The 19,075-nt window shown below is 49.5% G+C and overlaps 1 protein-coding gene and 1 pseudogene across 1 annotated transcript in view; one reads left to right on the forward strand and one right to left on the reverse strand.

Moving 5' to 3' along the window:
• DLGAP2 (DLG associated protein 2) overlaps nt 1–13,108 on the reverse strand; it is a 690,510-nt gene extending 677,402 nt beyond the window's left edge. The window contains exon 1 of the mRNA XM_088832602.1: nt 11,836–13,108. The gene's annotated coding sequence lies outside the window, so the exon portion shown is untranslated. The remainder of the gene's footprint in view (nt 1–11,835) is intronic.
• On the forward strand, nt 159–949 carry LOC129549273 (histone chaperone ASF1 pseudogene; annotated as a pseudogene).
• Nucleotides 13,109–19,075: the final 5,967 nt, after the last annotated feature.

The raw sequence follows: 19,075 nt of genomic DNA on the forward strand, positions 1-19,075 counted from the left end.
GGAGTGTTCCCATGTAAATAAAAAGAGGAAAAAAAAAGTTTCTCAAGTCGCCGCTGCACGACGTCGGGCTGGCACCGGGGCGGGGGGTCTGCGCTCTCCGGAGCGGCCGCGCGCTGGACTTTATTGTGCCGCAAGGACCCCCCGTCCCCATTGTTTGTGTTTTTTTCAAAATATGGCAAGGGTTCAGGTGAACAATGTAGTGGTGCTGGATAACCCTTCTCTTTTCTACAACCCATTCCAGTTCGAGATCACCTTCAAGTGCATCGAGGACCTGTCTGAAGACCTGGAATGGAAAATTATCTATGTGGGCTCTGCAGAAAGTGAAGGATACGATCAAGTTTTAGACTCTGTTTTAGTGGGCCCTGTTCCTGCAGGAAGGCATATGTTTGTATTTCAGGCTGATGCACCTAACCCAGGACTCATTCCAGATGCAGATGCTGTAGGTGTAACAGTTGTGCTAATTACGTACACCTATCGAGGTCAAGAGTTTATTAGAGTTGGTTATTATGTAAATAATGAATATACCAAGACAGAATTAAGAGAAAATCCGCCAGTAAAACCAGACTTTTCTAAGCTTCAAAGGAATATTTTGGCATCCAATCCCAGAGTTACAAGATTCCATATTAATTGGGAAGATAACACAGAAAAACTGGAAGATGCAGAGAGCAGTAATCCAAATCTACAGTCACTTCTTTCAACAGATGCATTACCTTCGGCATCAAAGGGATGATCCACATCAGAAAACTCACTAAATGTCATGTTAGAATCCCACATGGACTGCATGTGACCACCTGCCATCCCTTTAGTACAAATTAAGCTATAAAAACACACAGAACTATTTCCCTGAAATTCTGTAAGTACATAGTCAAGATGCAATGTGAAGAATTTGTTTAAAAAACATCCTGTAGAAAGTTTATAAGAAAACCAGTATTTGAGCAAATTGTGGAATATAAATACAACTATTTTTAAGTAAAAAAAAAAAAAAGAAAAGAGGTCTTTGCAGATGTGTTTAAATTAAGAGCATTGACAGGAGGAGAAAGTCCCGTATTGTCTGAGTGGGTCCTTGATCCAATGACAAGTGTCCACCAAAGAGAGGTTTGAGGTGGAAGAAAGGGAAACACAGACAGAGAGGAGATGGGCCATGGAGACAGGCAGAGGTGGGAATGATGCTGTAGCCTCGGCAGCTTCGTCAGGCACCAGAGGCTGGCAGAGGCAGGCAAGACCCTTTCGTGCACCCTCGAGAGGGAGCGCAGCTCTGGGATCCTTGATTTGGAGCGTCTCTTGTTTTCTGTTGTTTTAAGCCCTGAGTTTATGGCAACTTGTTACAGCTGCCCTATTGCATGAGATATAGCCATTAGCCCAATAATTCTGTTTCTAGGAATTTACTAGAGAAAAATTATATAGACATTCAGAAAACACTAAAAAAGATACTAATCACAGATGACCAGAGATCTCTGTAAGCAACTTAAACATTGAGCAATAGGGGAGTGGCTGAATAATACTGCATACCAGAATATTATATTAATACTTCAATTGAAATCAAATTGTCTAAGGGCTTCCCTGCTGATCCAATGGTTAAGAATCTACCCTGGTGGTTCAACGGTTACGAATCCACCTTGCAATTCTTCCCTGTCAAGGAGACACGAGTTCGATCTCTGGTCTGGGACGGTCCCACATGCCTCGGAGCTACAAAGCCGGTGCACCACAGCTACCAAAGCCTGCACACCTCAGACCCTGCAGCCCGCAACAAGAGAAGCCACTGCAGGGAGAAGCCAACACGCTGCAACTGGAAAGTAGCCCCTGCTTTCTGCAAGTAGAGAAAGCCCTAGCACAGCAACAAAGACTCAATGTACCCAAAAATAAAATAAATAAATAAAAACTTAAGAAAAATCAAGCTGTCAAAGAATATTTTGAAAATTTGGACAAATTCTCAGAAAAGAATATAAAGTGAAAAAAAAAGGCTAGTTCCCAATTTTGGTTTAAAACATGAGATGGGAAAGAAGCAAGACACAAACTGTAATTATTTCTAAGTTATGGAGTTGTGACCTCCAAGTCATTAATTTGTACAGATCTATAATTTATAAATATTTAGCAGAGTAGATGACCATTAAAAAAAAAAAAAATGTGTGAAAGCAGCCCAAACAGCCTGCAACTCACCACCAGCTATGAGAGAACAAAAAACATCACAGGAAAGATGAGTCTCCAAAAGTGGAATACATGTAACGAAGAGAGGATCTGGTAGCCAAGGAAATGCATTACGAGTCTGACAACAATGTGCTGACCTCAGGTTTTGCCTATTCTTGTTTACCAGGAGAACCCTGAATGCTTTCCAAAGCACATCCTAAACCTAGAACAGAGAAAGGGCTGTGTGTACTGCTCATGCATCGTAACCGGAGTCATCTCTGGGGACCCTGCTGGACATCCAACAGTGCAGCCCTTGGTTTCTCCCAATACCCCTACGTGAGTAAAAATAGAGGCATGTTGGAGGATGACACAAGACACCCCATCTCTCGTCTGCACCCGCCCCCACCCACCCTGCTGGACTCCAGTGCTCTGCTGGGAAAGGCCAGGTTGGGCCCCACCTTGGGTCACAGGGTGGCATGGATATGTCCCCTGGCCCACCAACACCCCCACCTCCACAGCTTAGCAGGAGCAGTCCCGGGACGCCAGGCCTCGCAGGGTGAGGCAGGGACAGAGCTCGCGGGTGCTGGAGAGGCTCCTTCAGCCTGCCACAGGGCTCCTCTCTCTCCAGCGTCTTCAGCATCGTCTGGGCCGAGAGCAAGTCCAGGTCCTGCCAGTCGGTTCCGCTGTGCTGAAGTGAGCCACGCTTGTTTCTGGAGCTTAAGAAACTGACACTTGAATTCCATCAGATGAATCCAAGGTGGATGACTGATCAAAGGTGGATTAGGTCTAGAGTCCAGTGGGTCCCGTTCACATTGTAACAGTTCTGCAACCTTTAACTGCATGGATGCACCAAAATTCCTTTAAGACATTATTCAATTACAGTATTATGTGTCCCAGGCAGTTTAAAATTCAGACGAGCCATGTGACAGACGCTCCTGGTGATGCCCAGACAGTCATCCTCTCTGATTTCTGATGATAATCAGCTGTTCCCCAGCTTTTCCCATGGTGCCACCTTGTCTGCATGGCCTCGGGGACACCAGACACGGTCTGAGGAGCGGCTGAAGATGAACCTAAACCCAAACAAGGTCTGTCCTTCTTACTGGAACTCATCAGGGCTGATGGGATAGGAGGCAAAGATTCTGGAGAAGTTCCAGAAAAGAAACGAGGAATATTTCACAGAAACAGTCAGCTGACTGCAAAGCTTTTCCTCTTCTTTCCCACCTCCCTTGAGATGCGCGTGGCACATGACAGAGGCCACGGGATCAGGACCACGCTGTGTGGTCCCCCAACCTCTCCCCGTCCTGGCTGGTGAGGATGACAGAGGCAGAGCCACCAGACAGAGCCTGTCTATGGAAGGACCACCTGGGGACCAAGAAAATCTGTCCCGATTCAACACGACCCAGAAGCCAGCTCCTGCCACGATACTGCACAAGTGCTTCCGTGGGCCTCTGATACAGCAGAGGGACCAGCAGAGGGTCCAGACAGTGGACCCCCACAGAGTGCACATCCTTGACAAACACTGAGCACACACAAAGGCTGTGCAAAGGCCCCAACACCGACACCGGGCCTCCCAAGCCAACAGCTCAGGGAACAGCTCGGAGGGAGCAGCAAGGCTGAGCCAAGAGAGAGGACCCTGCCACGCGGGTGGCAGGTGGCACTGAATGGTGCAGATGGCTCTGGGATGAAGCCTGCACCCCAAGCAAGGTGCCGATGCAACTTGGTGACCCCCCTGCCCCCCTCTCCACCAGCTGCTAGGTCTTTCCAGACGCCCCGCTGTGTCGCCTGCACGGCAGCCTCAGGGAAGCAGAGGGACAAGGACGGCCCACCTGCTGTCTGGCCACCTGCGAGCTTCATTTAACGGGAGGCGGACACCCTGCTGTGGTCGTTCAGTCGCTCAGTCGTGTCCAACTCTTTGCGACCCCATGGACTGCAGCACACCAGGCTTCCCTGTCCTTCAGCATCTCCCACAGTTCGCTCAAATTCAAATATTTAAGTTTCACCTTTTTAATGGATGTGTATTTTGTTACAATGTGCTACATCATAATGAATTTATCTAATCTCAGGTTACTGTTAGTTTCCAATATTTTACTATAAAACAAACCAGAAGTGAACCTCTGTTTAGCTAATTTCCTATAAATTCATGATTATTTCCTTAGGATATAATCCTAAGTGAATTTCACTTCCAGACGTGAAACTGTAGAGACTAGTTATATGCAAAAGAAGATTTTTTTTTAATTGAATGCCTGCCGTGACTTTTAATACAATAACACTAGAGAAACAAGCAAGTGGATGAACTGAAGACTAAAAAATACTATTCGGTTGCTTTAAAGAGCTGCAGCACCAACCTTTCACAACTTGGAGCCATACTTTATTGTGTATTGCTTCTAACCATGGCTTCCCTGGTAGCTCAGCTGGTAAAAAATCCACCTGCAATGCAGGAGAACCCGGTTCAATTCCTGGGTTGGGAAGATACCCTGGAGAAGGGATAGGCTACCCACTCCAGTATTCTTGCCTGGAGAGTCCCATAGAGAGGAGCCTGGTGGACTACAGTCCGTGGAGTCCCAAAGTCAGAGACGACTGAGTTGTAACCATAGTAATAGTCTAGATAGTTATGCAGTAGACACAGGAGTGTTCTACAACAGCCACAGCAGAAGCTTGAAGGACAGCATCTACCTGTTTATGGAAACTTCTAAAGCATCTATAATACAGATCTTGTACTAAGTTTCTCATAGAATTGGAAAACAGATATTCAGAAATCTCTTTAGAAACTGTTAAAGTATTACAAGGAAGGTCAGAAAATGGAAATTATTTGGGTTTGGGGGGAGGGCATGCCTTGTGGCTTATGAGATCTTAGTTCCCCGACTGGGGATTAAATGCGGGCCCTTGGCAGTACAGAGTCCTAACCACTGTACCACCAGGGAATTCTCTCCCGGAAATTATTGTTAAAGAGCCAAAGACTTCATCAAACAGGCAAATCCACTGCCGTGCTTATAAGGTTTCCTGTCTCAGTGAGATTCACAAAACTCAGAGAAGCCCTAGGTAACTGAGGAACCTCTCTTGGGGGTGTGAAGGGGTCAGCCGGCTGTGGATTCTCGTGTCCCCTGAAAGTTCACTGAGTGATGCGATCCACGGGGGGACCGGTGCGTTCCCCGCTTCTCCTGGCAGACGTGTCCTGACGTCAAGGGTCTGGGGACAAACAGCTCAAGGTCTGAGACGATAAACACAAGGAAAACCAGAGATGGTGAGGAAGCATGTTCCCACCAAGCTGGGGCCGTGGTGACAGGAGAGGAGGGTATGCCAGGTTGGTCTGGGAAAGGCACGGTGAGGAGAGTGCCCTTTGTCCTCTTACAGGCAGGTGTGGGACTGGGCCGGCAAGCTGTCCTTCTACAAGGACAGGGGTCCCCTCAAGAGGTGTGGGGGGGCCCCCTCATCACAGACGCACAGGGAAGCAGTAGGAGGGCTGTGGAAGCAGCTCCCACACCCCTGGGGCCTGGAGCTCCCCTTCCTGGGGCGGGCGAGTGGGCGGTTGGCCGGGCACACTGGGAGCAGGCAGCACAGAGGGAGACGCGGCAAGGATGCCTCTGCTGGCAAGAGTCATACCCAAGACCTGAAAGCACTGTGCACATCAGTCAAGGCCACCCAAGAAATCCTCATCGTCCCTAAGACACACAGCGTGAACTCAATATCAACGGTTCACGAAACAGACCAGGGGAAGGTCTGGAGCCCAGAGTACGGCTCCCGAGCCCACAGTTTCCCATCTGGTCATGGAGGGAATGTGGAAATATAAGGAAAAGGTCACTGCCCCTCTTGTGGGGTGTCGGTGTGTGTTTTCTTTTGGTTTTCTTCAAAGTCTGTTGAAATCGTGAAAAACACTTCTGTGTTGGTATAACTGATGTATATGCTATATCCCTACTCCTGTACACAAAGTCTTCCAAGAGAGCATCTTTTAAGATTCAGCACTCAAAAAAATATTTTCTTCACTGAAAAACGAGTCTGCAGTGCCCACTCAATAAGGGAATGGCGTGAGGGCTGTGACTTCAGCTTTTGTCAATTTGGCTTCCAGGATGCCCAAGCTGAAGCTCCAATACTTTGATCACCTGATGGGAAGAGCTGACTCATTATAAAAGACCCTGATGCTGGGAAAGATTGAGGACAGGAGGAGAAGGGGGCAGCAGAGGATGAGATGGCTGGATGGCATCACCAACTCAATGGGCAAACTCCAGGAGACAGTGAAGGACAGGGGAGCCTGGCATGCTGCAGTCCATGGGGTTGCAAAGAGTTGAACACAACTTAGCAACTGAACAACATCCCAGAAACTCAGATTCAAAGGACTATGTTAACCCCTGTGGTTACCATACTTGTTGGCTCTGACTGTCTATTTCTATTTTATTTCATGTCTTCAACCCCATCCTTTCGTTGGCGAGTCAAAAAACTTTTTGGAAAGAGGTGGAAAAACAGATATATAAGAAAGTAAAAGAAGACTAGAAACAGTAATATCTAAGTTTTATTGGAAACTGGAGAGTGGCTTGATTACACCCAATGCAGGATGGCTCAACCTGGGCCCCAATCTTACTTCTCCATGATCAAAATAGTGGACATGTATTGGGCATTTACTATGCACACTGTTTCAATTGCCTCATGCTCATCAATTCATTTAATCCTCCTGACAACACTACCACATTAATACTGTATCCCTTGTGCAGTGATGAGGGATGAAAATATAATGAGGGCAAATAAGCTGCCAGTGCCACTCAGCCACCCAGGGTTCTGACTCCAGAACCCTCATTCCTAACTGCTACCTACAGCCAATATAAAAAGCTGTTGGTCGGCATTGTACAAAACTGGTAGGACAAATTTCCGTTTTGCTCAAGAGGATAATTTTATGTTTCCTGGCTTAAAATGTGTACTCTATGGGCCCCAGGAGATCATTTCTGTACTTTCTTCATTCGTGCAGAGTATGGCCCATGTTTTAAAAAGATAATGGCACTTAGATTTACAAGTACCATTGGGCTTCCCTGTTGACTCAGACAGTAAAGAATCTGTCTGCAATGAGGGAGACCAGGATTCGATCCCTGGGTTGGGAAGATCCCCCTGAGAAGGGAATGACAACCCACTACAGTATTCTTACCTGGAGAATTCCATGGACAGAGGAGCCTGGTGAGCTACAGTCCATGGGGTCGCAAAAAGTTGGACACGGCTGAGCAACTAACACATACATATGTACATACATTTGCAAAGGTTTATTTAGATTTCGTCCCTGGTGGCTCAGAGGTTAAAGGGTCTTCCCACAATGTGGGAGACCTGGGTTCAATCCTCGGGTCAGGGAGATCCCCTGGAGAAGAAAATGGCAACCCACTCCAGTATTCTTGCCTAGGAAATCCCATGGAAGCAGGAGCCTGGTAGGCTACAGTCCACAGGGCCGCAAAGAGATGGAGACTGAGCCACTTCACTTTCTTATTTATATAGATTTACTTTTTAACCAATGTTGATACAATTTTATGCATGGGTGTAAGATTTTATGCAGGGCTGGTTGCAAACATTTATTCCTTTTTAGCAAAAATTATTTTTATTGTTTCTTTTTCCTATGTATACACAATGGGATACCAGAGAACGGTGTCAGTGGGGGAAGGACAAGATGAGAGCACTGAAAAGAAAACTGGAAGGGAAACTAAAACCTCTACATCCCATTGGGAGTCGGGACAGAAAACCACTTCAAAAGGGGATTTCTTGGTTGACAAAACTGAAAGCGAAGCAGTAAGGACGGTTTCAGGCCCTCCCTGACTCTGGACACCAGAGACGTCCTAGGACAAAGTGCATCCATCCACCGCGGCCCGGCCGTCCCGGGCACTGGGCACCGACTTCCCCTCCAGACAGTCCCCCGCCCTGCCTCCCCACCCCAGACCGACGTCCTTTCAGATGTGCCTCCCAAAGCTTTCCTCTCCTCAAACCGTTCTCACCTGAGAACAAACGCCATCGTCTTCCCAGAGACCGTCTGCCTGGAAGAGGCCGACTTCCTTATCAACTAGGAGCCTGCCCCGAGCAGGGGGCGGACCCCACAGCCTAACCCGAAAAGCGGGCCTGCTCTGAGGAAGTCGGCGCGCGGTTATCCCAGAGAACAGGAGGCGCGGACCACAGCCAGAGGCTGGACTCGGCCGGCAAGTCGAACCCCTCAGAGACTCAGCAAGAAAGACAAATGTTCAGGAACCAGGGTCCTGGAAAAGCTCCTGGGGATGATTCCAGAGGGGTGTGTACGCTGAAGAGTAACCCCAGCTGCCGCTCTTGTGGGAATGTGGGAACCACTGGAAGCGGGAGGTGCTGACGGCAGGGGACCCTCCGGGGCCTCGGGGCTGCTGCCTGAACGGCTCTTCACGGCAGGTGCGGCCAGCGCACAGGCCCCTACAGAAAGGAAGGGCTGGCCTCAGCCGTGGATGCCCACCCACTGTCTTTGCTCAGATTAGCACTGACACCAAACTGTAGTTGGTAGTTAAGTCCAGGGTGCTGTGAAGGGGGAGGCACTCCCAGCCGCAGATGCAGGGTTTAGGGGGCTCTGCACCCCCAGCCCTTCCCAGCAACACCAAAGCCCATGTGATTATTATCTCCCAGAAAACGAGAGTGTCTGCCATGAATAAACAGGACGCTATCGGGCTAGTCTTCATGACACGTGTGCCCAGAAGACCGCAACATCTACTGTTAAAAGCTGGTGATCTGCTGCGAATATGGTTACAAGATAAAAGTAGCTTGTATGTAAAGCTGTGGTTGATCAGAACGATGTTTCACTGCAGAGAGCGCTTTGCCCGCTAACTTCCTGCTAGGTGGCCTGTAATTCTCTTACAACAAACATGCTGCCAGTGCTTTAAATATGCCTCCCATCTGGACAAAATGATGAATCACTGTTATTTTTATTGTATCCAGTGAATGACCATGGCCTATCCATTCCAAGGGTCAATAAATAATACATTTAATTAATTTCCCTTTAAAATCTATGATCAAAGTTTGTATCACTTAGCTCCTTAAGGAACTGAGAAATCATGAAGTTTTTCCTCAAATATAAAAGAATGCCAGCATTTCTTCAACTTCATCATGTAGGGACATGATAGAAGACACTCTGTTAAACACACGGATAGCAAGTCCTCTCACAGTCTTTACAATATTAGAATTTAGTTTCAGAACTGGTTGGATTCAGGGTATCTGGAATCCAATGTGACTCAAGTTTTGCAATGTTTTTTCACTTTTAGTGTTTAATGTGAAATTTCCACCAATTTCAAAAGTGAAATAGGCAAAAGTGAGAGAAGCATTAGACTGCCATAGGGGGACACATTCTGTCACTGGGGAGAAATGATGCAAAAGCATCTGAATTCTCTAAAAATAAGATACATTGCTATTAATTCATCTGCAACACAAGAAACCTAAGGCACTAACACACTGGTGAATAAATACACGTTTATTTCTGTCTCTAGCAGCATCACTTTGTATAAAGTCAAATAGAATACATATTTCAGAAAACATCTCTGTGCTGCTAGTTACTTCATCACCGTGGGTTATTTACACAGAATTCACATTGCTCTTTAACTTGAAATGTAATATGCAGATACAACATGATTGGTCGCTAGGGCAAGTCATCCAGGGTGTATTTCTTAACCAAGAGCAGAGGACACTGGGGAAGGAAAGCACAAGAGGACTGGAGAGGCGTGGGCACACAGAGCAGGCCCCCACTGGTTGAACACTGACCAGAGCCCAGGGGGACCTGGAAGGGGGGTGAGGGGCCTTGGGCTCCAGGACAGCGCTGTTGCTTCATCCACTGGGGCCAGAACTCTCCCAGCCCAGATGTGCGGAGTAGAAAGTGTCCCCCACAGCCTGCTGGTCCTGCTGCCAGATGCGGGGCATAAAATATTCTAATTTGTTCCCTTCCAAGCAATGAGAAAGTCACACCATCTAAAAGGAAATGGTACATACACTCTACAATTACTATCAGAGCCAAATCTGTGAGTCACCCAGCCGCCTGCACAAGACAATTTGGCTACTGGAAAATCCTGATTAATGGCATTTTTTTTAAAACACCAGAGTAACAACTTGACCTGCCAAAAATTACCATTTTTTCATTTCACCATTTTTTGCCTTGGTTACCTATTATCTTTTACGGAGAATATAAAGGAAGTTTAAATGAAAACGATGTTGCACCTTAACTCAAACCCAAACGCTCCTTCCAAGGTGTAGGGGGAGAGAAGAGGGCTCTGTGGTGTCGGCTTCGAGGCAGAGAAAGGGTCCTTCTGGACGAGGCTGGGGTCCGTCAGGCCACGCTGAGACGCTGGGGCATTTTCTAATAACTAATAAAAATCGATTTACATCTTCAAATAAGAGTCTTCCTTAAGTCATAATCACCAGGCCCGCGAGTTCCAATCAGACACAGTGGCCAACAGGACGCGCGAGTTGGTGGCCATGGGCACAGGCCCAAGACCCCGGGGGCTGAGGCCCCTCGGGAGAGTCCTAGTCAGAAATCCTCTTCGGATGCCAGAAACAGCAGGTGCGCTTTACATTTCCGGCTCCAAAACCACCCACAGCCCATGCTGGCAGAATTAATCACAGGAAGGACTCGCTGCCGATCGCTTTATTTTTGATCGATACGAGCCAGCCGCACGGACAAGTCCCGAGTTCCGAATCCCGAGCCCGGCCGAGTCGCCATCCTCTGGGGAAACGACACGCAGGAGACCTGACCACGTTCTTGAGAAGCGCGAGCGCCGGAGAAGCGACTCCTGAGTTTCCGACGCAGGTCGCCCCCCCTCCGAGCTCATTCTCACCGCCCTCCCCCTGCACACCCGCGGGGCCGGGGGCTGTGCGCCCCGCCGCCCCCTCCCCACCCCCGACTCTCCGCCCAGCCCCCGCAGGGTCCCGTCCACTCTGCTCCGCGTCTCTCGGCGCCGCACGCTGGAGACGGGGGCCGGGCGCCTGGCACCCAGCTGGCCCTCCAGGTGGCCCCCGTGCCCGCCGCCCCCACCCCTCGCCGCCCAGGCTGTAATAATGACATCTTCCTTATTTCTCCTGCTACCGTTAGCGAGCGAGCCCAGAACGGCAACAGTCGCTGCCGGGGGAGGCTTGGTTACAGAATCCAGCGCCGGGTAGCGCCTCGCTTAGCAACCACCCCGAAAAAGCCCCCGCGCTCCGCTCCCACTTGGAGAGCCTGCAGCCACACTCCCGGCGCGCTCCACCAGCCCCCCGGGCGCCTCGGGCGCCGCGCCCCGGCTCGAGCGACCCCTCCGGCCTCCCTGCTGCGCGCCCCCCGCGCCCCCCGCGCGAAGCCCGGGCTCCGGGCGCCATCCTCGCCTTCCCAGGGGCTGTCGGCGTCCCCCGCCTGCGCCGGGCGGGGGAGGGGGCGCCGTTTGCTGCCTGCCGCCCCATCCCCTCGCGGTGCCCAGCCAGAGCCCGGCGTGCAGCTCCCTCCCGGGTTTCCGCTGGTCCCCCAGGTTGCCTGGTCGAGCTGAGAATGTCACCCCTCAGCGAAGCCCCGCTCTGCGCCCGTTCCCGCACACCCGGCAGCCCAGGGTGAGGGGACCCGGCGCACAGGCTGCCTCGGGATCCTCGTCCCCCACCCGGGCGCCCTCTCGGGGTCCCAGTTGTCCGTCCCGCCGGGCCGCCCTCGCCCCCCACCCCCAACCCCCGACGGCTCTCGCGCCCCGAGCCCCGTCACAGCGCGGTTCCGGCCCCGGCGGCTCGCACCTTCCTCAGCGCAGACATCCTCGGGCGCTCCAGTTCAGCAGTTGCGGGGCGACATGGCCCGTCCGCCCGTCAGTCCGCCAGTCCCCGGGTCCCCGCCGCTACCGCCACTACGACCGGCTGGAGCCCGGCGCACGGTCGCTCCTCACGGCCGGCGCCTGCGCACTGGGCGCCCGGGGAGGCACTGGCGCACGGGGGGGCGGCCGGCGCGCGGCAGCATCTGGAGAGGGGCCGGGCCCGCGCCTGGGGGAGCTCCAGGCTTCCACGCCGCGACCCCTGCCCGCGTCTGCCGCCCGGCGCGCCTGGCGCGCACGGCCCGGGGAGCGCGCGCACCGCCCGGCCCGCCAACTGTTGCGCGGGGATCGGCGGGTCACGCGGGGACGGCGGGGGACCTGAGGCTCCCGAGCGGTCTCCGGGGGCAGCGACCTCCCGGTTGCGCGCCGAGCAGGTGCTCCGGGCGCTGGAAATTCAGCGAGCTGGTCCGACGCGCACCCAGACACCCGGCACAGCGCGGCAGGCTCGGGAGAGGGAGGAATAGCACGCGAGCGCATGGTGCGAGGGATTCGTGGACGGGGTGAAGTCTCCACACCCCGGATGCTCGTGCGGCGCAGAGGACGCGGAGACGTGTGTATCCTACATGCTGGCCTGAGTGTCACTGGGCTGAGTGCCCCTCCTGCTATCGCGGGCACCTAAACCGGCCCCCACCTTTCCACTCGCGCCCTTCCCCGGAGAGGAACGTGCGGCTGTCTTCGCAGGGAGGAAGGGCCCCCATGGCGTCCCCAGGTCCAGAAGAAGTGTCTTTCTATCTAAACCTAGGGGGAGGGGGTCTGGCCGCCTTCGCGAGTCCGCTCCCAGCCACGCACAGACCGCACCAGCCCAGGAATGAGGAAGGAGAATGGTTCAGTGGAAACGGGGCTCTCACAACCTGCAGTGAACTGGAAAATTTAGCGATGTTGTCCATATTTGGATAGCCAGGGGGAAGGAAAGTTACCACGGCCTAGGGTGAAGCCGCCTCACGGGTAACCGGAGACCACCTGGCTTCCTTCCCGCTTTCGGCAGCGTGTTACCTGACCTTGGGCAAGTCCCGGAGCCCCGGTTTTCATAAGCCTGCAAAACGAAGCTTACCACGCCTCTAACTGGGCTGTTGTGAAGTTTAAATGAGATTTAAAACAAAAAGTGAAAGCTGCTAGAATAAGAGAAAACAGCAAGAAGGAAGTTTACAGGAAAATGGACAGGAATTAGAATAGGAATCAGGAATCCCTTCCCCCAGAAGGGAATGGCAACCCACTCCATTATTCTTGCTTGGAGAATTCCACGGACAGAGGAACCTGGAGAACTACAGTCCATGGGGTTGCAAAGAGTCAGACACGACTGAGCAACAAACACAAACAGAATAGGAACAGAGAATCAGGCGACCAAAATTATTTGGGATGAGACTAACCAATCTTTTCTGAAATTTTCAAGGTCTTTAAATAAGAGCACTGTCTCCATAATATTTCTTCATATAATTGATCACTCCCCATAATCAACTGCAGCTTATCTTCACATCAGAGTTCCAAATGCTGAGGGAGTGGTTACAAGATGAACTAAGAAAACCTGCCCACTGTCACATCTCTCCTTAGTTTTTATCTTCCAACTTCTCTCTTCTGTCAAAACCAATGAATTGTATGTTTCAAACCTCAACCACAAATCTAAATTCTAGATCAATTTTTTACTTTAAAATGTACTTTCCCTTTAGTTCCCTCCTCTCCATATTTGTCCTCATCCTTTCATCTTTTTTAAATGAATTAATTTTATATTGGAGCATAGTTGATTCACAGTGTTGTTTCAAGTGTACAGCAAAGTGATTTAGTTACACATATACATGCATTTATTCTTTTTCATATAGGTTATCACAGAATATTGAACTCCCTCTCTATACAGTAGGTCCTTCATCCTTTCATCTTTAAAAAATTCATTTATTCATTCATGCAAGAGCCAAAACAAAAATAAGAAAAGTGTGCTGAGTGCCCAACATGTCCATCCATATGTGAGCACAACAGAGAAGCCTTTTCTGGCCCCTGGAGCTTCCAATCACTTTTTAAAAATAACATAGTAACATATAATCACAAATTATAATTGCTTTTCTAAAGGAAAGTAGAGGATGCTATTCAATGTTTAAATGGCAACCAGGAAGCTCTGAGATGAGAGAAGAACCTTTTGAGGAAATCTTCATTAAGACTTTATCTTCCTCTGGGTTCTCCCACAAGCAGGTCCTGGAATGTAGCTTTGGGTGCTAAGTTGCTTCAGTTGTGTCCGACTCTGTGCGACCCCACAGACGGCAGCCCACCAGGCTCCCCCGTCCCTGGGATTCTCCAGGTAAGAATACTGGAGTGGGTTGCCATTTCCTGCTCCAATGCATGAAAGTGAAGTCACTCAGTCATGTCCTGACTCTTAGCAACCCCATGGACTGCAGCCTACCAGTCTTCTCCATCCATGGGATTTTCCAGGCAAGAGTACTGGAGTGGGTTGCCATTGCCTTCTCCCTCAATCTGGCTGGGGAATTCCCAAAGGCACCACATGGAATGCCCCTCAGAACTGCCTGCCTTCAACTGAGGCTGGACATTTTTCCATCTTATTTCCATCTTCCAATAATTGCCTATTGCTCCCCCCACCCCAGGTTCCTTGACTAAGTCTCACAGCTTCAGAGAAAGACCTGCAGGGTTTAAAGTGCCCATAGGTGAGTGCAAGGGTCTCTGTAGAAGAACCAGTGTTCAGTCAGAAAGCCACTTCTACCAGAGCCCTGGAGAAGGAATGGGATTCAGGTAAGAAGAGAGCAGGGCAGGGAAGAGCAGGTGTGACGACCTAGGGGAAGAACAGTCAGAGGGAGCAAGAGAGAAAATATGAGTGCATCTGGAGAACAAGTCAGGGTGTTTAAAGGACACTTTAAGGACTCTGAGTTGTATCTTATATACACTGAAATTTGATGTAGAATTTTTAGCAGAGAAATAAGATGTTCTGCATAGAGAATCATGTCATCTGTGGACAAAAACAGTTGTATTTCTCCCTTATCAATTTATATACCTTTTCTTTCCTTTTCATGTCTTATTACATTACCTAGGACCTCCAGTACAATGTTGAAAAGGGGTGAGAAGGGTATCCTTGCCTTGTCCCTGATGGTGGCAGGGTGGCATCTAGTTTTTCACCACTAAGTATGATGTTGTTGTTGTTGTTTTTCAGTTGCTGAGTCATCTCTGATTCTGTGAACCCATGGACTGCAGCATGCCGGGCTTCTCTGTCATCCACTGTCTCCCAGAGTTTGTTCAGACTCATCCCCGTTGAGTTGGTGATGCTCTCTAACCATCTCATCCTCTGCTGCCCTCTGCTCCTTTTGTGTCAGTCTTTCCCAGCATCAGTGTCTTTTCCAATGATTGAGCTCTTCACATCAGGTGACCAAAGTCTTAGAGCTTCAACTCCAGCATCAGTCCTTCCAATGAATATTCAGGGTTGATTTTCTTTAGGATTGTCTGGTCTGATTTCCTTGCAGTCCAACGGACTCTCAATAGTCTTCTCTAGCACCATACCAGTATGATGTTAACTATAGGTTTTCTGCAGTTGTTCTTTATCAGGTTGAAGAAGTTCCCTTCTCTTCCTAGTTTGGTGACAGTTTTATCATGAATTTTAGATTTTTACTGGATTTTGTCAAAATCCAGTTTGACAAAATATGATCATGTGATTTTTCTTTAGTTTGTCAGTGTGATGGATTACAACCACTGACTTTTGAAGGGCAATGAGATTTTTTTAAAGGGTATTTTGACTGCTGTGAGGAGAAGAGATGGAGATGGGGTGGGAGTGAGGAAACAAAAGTGGGACTGTGGAGATCAGTTTAAAAATGCCTGGATAAACCATAGTGAGAGATGATGAAGACATGAACCAGGCAATGTAAGTAAGAAATGATGTAGGAAGGACACACTTTCTGTGATTTCTTCAGTGGGTCATGGGGGAGAGACAAGGAGGAGAGGATGCCAGTGAATCCCAGGTCTCTGTAGCTGGGTGGTGGTGCTTCTGGGAGACCACCGAATGGTACGTGGACACTGCCAAGTGTGGGCTAGCTCTGGAATGTGAGGTTCTATGAGTTCAGCAAGAGCAGTTACAGTGGCAGGGGGTGGAGACCCAGCTGGGCAGCAGAGTCAACTGAAGGTGACAAAAGGAGAGACTGACTTTGTGGTCAACTCTTTCGAGAAGTTTCGGTGTAAAAGAGATGAAAGGAACAGGGCTGGAGGAAAAGAGATGGTTTCTGGGAAGATCTTGTTGTATGGTTAGAAAGACCAGAGCTGCTTGACACTGCTGGGAAGCTGAGGTAGAGAACGAGGTCACGATGTGACCTAATCAAGGACAGCATTCTGGACATTCCCTCTCTCGTACACCATCTATTGTTAAACAGACAATTTTTTTAGAGTAGTTTTAGGTTCACAGGAAGATTGAGGGGAAGGTACAGAGATTTCCTATATGCCCTCTTCTGCTACATATGCACATCCTCCCCTGCTATCAACATCCCCACTACATGGTCCATTTATTACAACTAATGAACCTATGTTGACATGTCACTATCACCCAGTTTACACTGGGCTTCATTCTTGGGGTTGTATATTCTACAGGTTTAGACAAATGAATAATAACGTTTCCACCATTATAATATCAGACAGAGTAGTTTCACTGCCCTAAAAGTCCTCTCTGTGTCTTCCCTCCTAACACAATCCCTTGCAACCACTGATCCTTTTACTCTCTTCATAGTTTAGTTTTTTCGAAAACGTCATAGAGTTAGAAACATATACAATCTGGAGCCTTCTCAGATTGGCTTCTTTCACTTACTGATATGCATTTAAGTTTCCTCCATTCTTTTCATGTCTTTTGATAGCTCATTTCTTTCTAGCTGAATAATATACCATTGTCTGGATGCACCTCAGTTTATTTATCCATTCACCTGCTGAAGGACACCTCGGTTGTTTCCAAGTTTTGGCAATTATAGATAAAGCTGCTATAAATATCTGTGCGCAGGGTTTTCTGTGCACATAAGTTGCCATCTCATCTGGGAAAATACCAGGGAATGAGATCGATGGATCATAAGAGTGTATTTCATTTTATAAGAAACCACCAAACTGTCTTCCAAAGTGTCTGCACCCCCAACAATGATGAGAGTTCCTGCTGCTCCACCCCCTTTGTGTTGTCAGTGTCTGGATTTGGGCATTCTCGTGGATGTGGAGTGGTGTCTCATTGTTTTAAATTGCAACCCGTGATGACATATATAATGTGGAGCAATACTTTGGCCACCTGATGCGAAAAGCCAACTCATTGCGAAAGACCTTGATGCTAGGAAAGATTGAAGGCAAAAGAAGGGGGAAGAAGAGGATGTGATGGTTAGATAGCATCACTGACTCACTGGACATGAGTTTGAGTAAACTTCGGAAGATAGTGAAGGACAGGGAAGCCTGGTATGCACGTGGGGTCACAAAGAGTCGGACACAACTTAGGGACTGAACAACAACAACCTTTAATATGCTTACTTACCATCTGTCTGTCTGTGGTGAGATGTCTGTTAAGGTCTTTGGCCCATTTTTTAATTGTGTCATTTGTGTTCCATTATTCATTTTCAGTCTCAGCTTAATCAGACCTTTCAGCACATAAATTTGGTGTGTACGGCAAGTGTATTTTCTAAACAACTCTCTTTCAATTATATGTGTGTATGTATGTTCTGTATTTGGGCTTCCCTGGTGGCTCAGAGGTTAAAGCATCTGCCTCCAATGTGGGAGACCCAGGTTCGATTCCTGGGTCGGGAAGATCCCCTGGAGAAGGAAACGGTAACCCACTCCAGTATTCTTGCCTGGAGAATCCCATGGACGGAGAAGCCTGGTTGGCTACAGTCCACGGGGTCGCAAAGAGTCGGACACGACTGAGCGACGGAACGGAACGGTGTTCTGTCTTTAGGGACCCTCCAGCTGCTGCCCCATCCTGGATCCAAAAGAGAGGTCTGCATCCAGTATCCTGCATTTCTCTCCTGCAGTTAATTCCCTCTACCACTTCAACAAAATAACTGTAATCAAGGTCACTGAGAAATTTCACTAGATGAGTACAATTGTCTGTGATGGGTCCTCAATACCACTTTCAACCAGTGATGACATGACTTGGCTTCAGGACAGTTCACTGTCCTCCCCTCCCCGCTGTCCACTCCCTCCTCATCTCCCCACCTTGAAGGAGTTAGAACCCCTCAGAGCTGTACTTGAACCAATTCTCTGCCTACACTCCCCCTTAAGGCTTTAAATGCACCTGCAGCCAACTAGCCCAGCTGCGTATTCCATCCAGGTCCTTTCTGTTTCATTGAAAATCACTCAACTGCCTGATCCATGCCCACATTCATAAATCCAAGGAGCACCCCAAACTGCAGGCCACCCACCAGTGACTGCCCCCCACCCCCAGCCTCCCAGTTTCTAGACCAAAACCTGGAACCAGGCCACACCTCTCCTGCCACAGCCACTCTGTCAGTCAGAAGACCTCTCTTGCCCTGTCTTCACACATATCCAACCACCTCTTCCTACAGCCACCACCCTGGCTTTAGCCACTGATGTCCTTCTCACTGCCGTGGAATCGAGGTGCCCCTGCTTTCCCCACAGTCTGCTCTCAGCTCAGTGGCTCAGGCAGCTTCTTCAAAGTGGGTGTCAGTTTCACTCCTCTGCTGCAAACCAGTATATCCTTCCCCTAATCCTTGCACCTACACGACCTTGCCCAGCACTGCCTGCTTTCCTGTCTGACGGCACTGTCACCATCTCTCCTCCCTGGGCTCCTGTCGCACAGGGGCCTGCTGCTCCAGGCCTGGGCTTCTGCTGAGTGCCCTTTTCCTGGACATCGCGAGTTTTGCTCCCTCTAATTACATTCGGGGAGTCCTTCCTGACCCCCCTCTGAAACCCCTTCCCTGCTCTTAAGGAGGAACCCCAGCTTCCACAGCGGGGCTCCACAGACAGGCCCTCAGGAAATATGTTTTCCAAGAAACGAACTCAAGAAAGTTCGAGGTCCCGGAGTAGGTGAGATGGTTGGACAGGAGCACAAAGCAGAAATCTTAAAAGAAGGCAGAAGGGATCAGCGCCACAAGGGTCCGGGGTCAGTGGGCGGCCCCCGGGTTCCCTTCTTCCCAGTTTCTTTTCTGCTTTTAGTCCCAGTTTCTTTCGCACCTCAGGGCCCTGGCCCAGTGGGCGCTCAGCGGACCCTTCCT

This window comes from Moschus berezovskii, chromosome 26, assembly GCF_049115385.1.
Source record: "Moschus berezovskii isolate FMDL1 chromosome 26, NW_MosBer_1.0, whole genome shotgun sequence".
NCBI lineage: Eukaryota > Metazoa > Chordata > Mammalia > Artiodactyla > Moschidae > Moschus > Moschus berezovskii.